A 4,778-nucleotide genomic window follows, 5' to 3' on the forward strand; every position below is an offset into this window, starting at 1 on the left:
GACCCTAAAACCCTAACCCTGGGCCCTGACCCTAAAACCCTAACCCTTCGCCCTTACCCTAAAACCCTAACCCTAACCCTAGTGAGCCTAGACCACACATTGCACTCCAGCCTGGGTGACAGAGCATGACTCTGTCTCAAAAAAAAAAAAAAAGAAAAAAAGACAGAGAAAAGAAAGCCAACAAGACACCATTAGGCAACCCATTGTCAGGTTATGGGAGTTTGAAAAGGAAAGTAGAGAAAGGAGAAGAAAGCTTATTTAAAGAATGGCTGAAGACTGCCTAAATCATGGGAAAGATTTAGACATCTAAATCCATGAAACTTAAAGATTCCTGAAGAGGTTCAAACCAAATAGATACTCACCAAGTCACAATATAATCAAATAGTCAAAAGTTAAAGAAACTTTGCAGGTCAGGACAGAATCGAATAATACATTCAAAGTGCTGAAAGAAAAAAAGTGCCAGCAACTAATACTATGTCTGACAAAGCTGTCCTTCAGAAAGAAAAAAGAAATAACGTGCTTCCTCGACAAACAAAGCTGAGGGCATTCAGGACCACTAGGTCTACCTTAAAAAAATGCTTAACGGAGTTTTTCAAGTAAAAATGAATGAAGTTGGGAGCAGTGGCTCATGCCCGTAATCCCATTTTGGGAGGCTGAGGTGGGTGGATCACCTGAGGTCGGGAGGTCAAGACCAGCCTGGCCAACATGGCAAAACCCCATCCCCAGTAAAAATACAAAAAATTAGCCAGGTATGAAGGCCACTGAGATCGTGCCACTGCACTCCAGCCTGGGTGACAAGAGTCAAACTACATTTCAAAAACAAAAAAACAAACAAAAAAAACAAAACTTGAGGCCTGGTCTTCTGCTCCTCTCCAACCCCCACTTCTCTGGGCCCAAGCCACCTGGGCTGAGGAGGGGGTGAGGTGTGAGCCCCTGCCAGGAACTCCCTGCCCGGACCAAGTACTCGGCCCCCAGGCCTGCATTCAGTGAGGCCTCCCGTGGCGTCAGCATGTTCGTGTGGAGGAATGTGGAAGGTCACTCTGTGGCCGTGTTCCCCTGGTACTCCATCCCCTTCCTGACCCCTCCCTGCAGCCACACGAGGCCCAGCAACCTGCCAGTTACTCAGTGGCCTCCAACCAGAGAAAACAACCTGCCAAGTTGGCAGCTGTTGCTCATGAGCATCCACCAGGTGGCACAGGGAGTGTTGACCCTGGGCGGCCCCCTGGAGCCACCTGCCCTGAAAGCCCAGGGCCCGCAACCCCACACACTTTGGGGGTGGTGGAACCTGTTAAAAGCTCACCTCCCACCATGGAGGAGGAGCCCTGGGCCCCTCAGGGGAGTCCCTGCTGGACAGTGAGACAGAGAATGACCATGATGATGCTTTCCTCTCCATCATGTCTCCTGACACCCAGTTGCCTCTACCACTCAGATGATGTCAGGCCCAGTCCCTCAGTGCCCTGCGCAAGGAACAGGACTCATCTTCTGAGAAGGATGGACGCAGCCCCAACAAATGGGACAAGGACCACATCGGTGGCCCATGAGTGGCGGTCATGATCTTCAGCAAGCGGCACCAGGCCCTGGCAGGGCGCACCAGGGTCACTCCAACCAGGATATCCGGACCGTCAGCCAGATGCTGACTCTGGCCCAAAGACTTCTACTCAGTATGGAGCTCCAGGCCACTTTGCAGCCCCTGGTGAGGGAGGTGTACATACCATGAATTGTGGGACCTTCAGAGCTTTTCACTTTTCGGAAAATAGCTCCTGTTGGGGCTACAAGATGGAGTGTGAAGAGGGCCTTGGGCCACAGGGAGGTGCCTGTGGACTAGGGGGAGTTCATGCACCCCTTCTTTCCCCAGAGGGGCTGGACTCAGGTGAGTATGGGGGTGGGGGCTCCTGCACTTCGACACAGGCAGCGGGAGGGTTTTCTCCCCATTCCCTCTGCACTCCCAACTTGAGCTATACTTTTTAAGAAAGTGATTCACCCTGCCTTTGCCCCCTTCCCCAGAACAGAACACGTTGATCATGGGCGATATTTTTCATTGTGCCAAACAGTTGCCATGACCGTCATTAAACCTGTTTAACACCAAATAATAAGGAAAATAAAATAAAAAATTCGGGCTTGGTGCAGAAACTCACCCCAAATAAATCACCTACCAAAATATTTACATAATGGTGGAAATATTCCAAAATTCAATATTTTGGGATTTATACACAAAAGATAAACAAATTAGAGGCCAAGAGGCTGCCAGAAGGGAAAAACGGGGCCTGGGAAGGCCGTTGTGAGGAATGAGCTGGGCCTAAAGAGGCCACTGGCAGGCGGGAGCTGGGCCTGCCGAAGCGGCCGAGAGGCAGGAGCTTTGGACTCGGGAGGCCGCAATGAGGCGAGAGCTAGCTGGGCATGGAGAGTCCGCTGTGAGTCCGCTGTGAGTCCGGGCCCGTGCAGGCCTTCGAGAGGCAGGAGGCCGGGCCTGCAAAGGCCCACTGGAGGTCAAGTTCTGGGCCTGAAGAGGCCACCAAAAGTCAAAAGCGGGGCCTGGGAAGGCCGCCAAGAGCCATGAGCTGGTCTGGGCTGAAAGAGGCCACTGGGAGGCAGGAGGAGCTGGGCCTGGAGAGGCTGACTCGAGAAAGTTTTGCACCTGGAGAGGCCGCCGAGAGGACGGAGCTGGGCCCGGGGAGGCCGACTTGCTGCTCTTCCGGGCCCAATTCCAGGCCGACTTGACGACAACTTGGGCCTGCTGGGAGCTGGGCAGGAGCTGAGTCCAAAGACGTTGTAGGGAGGCCAGACTCAGGCCTGGAGACGCAGCCGGGAGGAAGAGCTGGGCCCGGAGAGGATGCCGGGAGGCTGCAAGTGGGTCTGGAGAGGCCGATTTGAGGAGGCCCGGCCTCCGCCTCCCGCATGGCGGCCTCTGCAGGCACAGCTGTTTCTCCTGGCTGCATCTCCCGCCTCCCAGCAAACAAGCTTTTTTGGCTCAGCTCCCGCCTGCGTTTGTAGACCCCGAAGTTTCTGCAACCAAGCTCTTCAGACCCACATCCCACCTCCCAGTACCTGAACAGTCCCAGCTCCGGCTGGAGAACAGAGTCTGTAGGCCCCGCTGTTGCCTCCCAGGGGAGTCTCCAAGCCCAGCTCTCACCCCACCACGACCTCCCAGGCCCAAGTCGCTGCCTGCCTCACAGCAGCCCACGTGCGACCCTGCTCCTCCCTCACGGTGGCCTGTTGAGGCAGGGGCTCACGCTGACCTCTCTCACCGTGGGAGGGGCCGGTGTGAGTCAAGGGCTCACGCCGACCTCTCTCAGCGTGGGAGGGGCCGGTGTGAGGCAAGGGGCTGACGCTGACCTCTCTCACCGTGGGAGGGGCCGGTGTGAGGCAAGGGCTCACGCCAACCTCTCTCAGCGTGGGAGGGGCCGGTGTGAGGCAAGGGGCTCACGCCGACCTCTCTCAGCATGGGAGGGGCCGGTGTGAGGCAAGGGCTCACGCCGACCTCTCTCAGCGTGGGAGGGGCCGGGGTGAGGCAAGGGGCTCACGCTGACCTCTCTCAGCGTGGGAGGGGCCGGTGTGAGGCAAGGGCTCACGCTGACCTCTCTCAGCGTGGGAGGGGCCGGTGTGAGGCAAGGGCTCACGCTGACCTCTCTCAGCGTGGGAGGGGCCGGTGTGAGGCAAGGGCTCACGCTGACCTCTGTCAGAGTGAGAGGGGCCCATGTGAGGCAAGGGGCTCACGCCGACCTCTCTCAGCGTGGGAGGGGCCGGTGTGAGGCAAGGGCTCACGCTGACCTCTCTCAGCGTGGGAGGGGCCGGTGTGAGGCAAGGGGCTCATGTTGACCTCTCTCAGCGTGGGAGGGGCCGGTGTGAGGCAAGGGGCTCATGTTGACCTCTCTCAGCGTGGGAGGGGCCGGTATGAGGCAAGGGGCTCATGTTGACCTCTCTCAGCGTGGGAGGGGCCGGTGTGAGGCAAGGGCTCACGCCGACCTCTCTCAGCGTGGGAGGGGCCGGTGTGAGGCAAGGAGCTCATGTTGACCTCTCTCAGCGTGGGAGGGGCCGGTGTGAGTCAAGGGCTCACGGCGACCTCTCTCAGCGTGGGAGGGGCCGGTGTGAGGCAAGGGGCTCATGTTGACCTCTCTCAGCGTGGGAGGGGCCGGTGTGAGTCAAGGGCTCACGGCGACCTCTCTCAGCGTGGGAGGGTCCGGTGTGAGGCAAGGGGCTCATGCCGAACTCTCTCAGCGTGGGAGGGGCCGGTGTGAGGCAAGGGGCTCACGCCGACCTCTCTCAGCGTGGGAGGGGCCGGTGTGAGGCAAGGGGCTGACGCTGACCTCTCTCACCGTGGGAGGGGCCGGTGTGAGGCAAGGGCTCACGCCGACCTCTCTCAGCGTGGGAGGGGCCGGTGTGAGGCAAGGGGCTGACGCTGACCTCTCTCACCGTGGGAGGGGCCGGTGTGAGTCAAGGGCTCACGCCGACCTCTCTCAGCGTGGGAGGGGCCGGTGTGAGGCAAGGGCTCACGCTGACCTCTCTCAGCGTGGGAGGAGCCAGTGTCAGGCAAGGGGCTCACGCTGACCTCTCTCAGCATGGGAGGGGCCGGTGTGAGGCAAGGGCTCACGCTGACCTCTCTCAGCGTGGGAGGAGCCAGTGTGTGGCAGGGGCTCATGCCTCTGGGCAGGGTACCAGAGGCATGGGCATCAACAGGCCACCGTGAGGGAGGAGCTGGGCCGCATGCGGGCTGCTGGGAGGCAGGCAGGGACTTGGCCCCAGGTGGCCGCCGTGGGGGCAAGAGCTGGGCCTGGAGAGGC

Source organism: Gorilla gorilla, chromosome 3 (assembly GCF_029281585.2).
Source record: "Gorilla gorilla gorilla isolate KB3781 chromosome 3, NHGRI_mGorGor1-v2.1_pri, whole genome shotgun sequence".
NCBI lineage: Eukaryota > Metazoa > Chordata > Mammalia > Primates > Hominidae > Gorilla > Gorilla gorilla.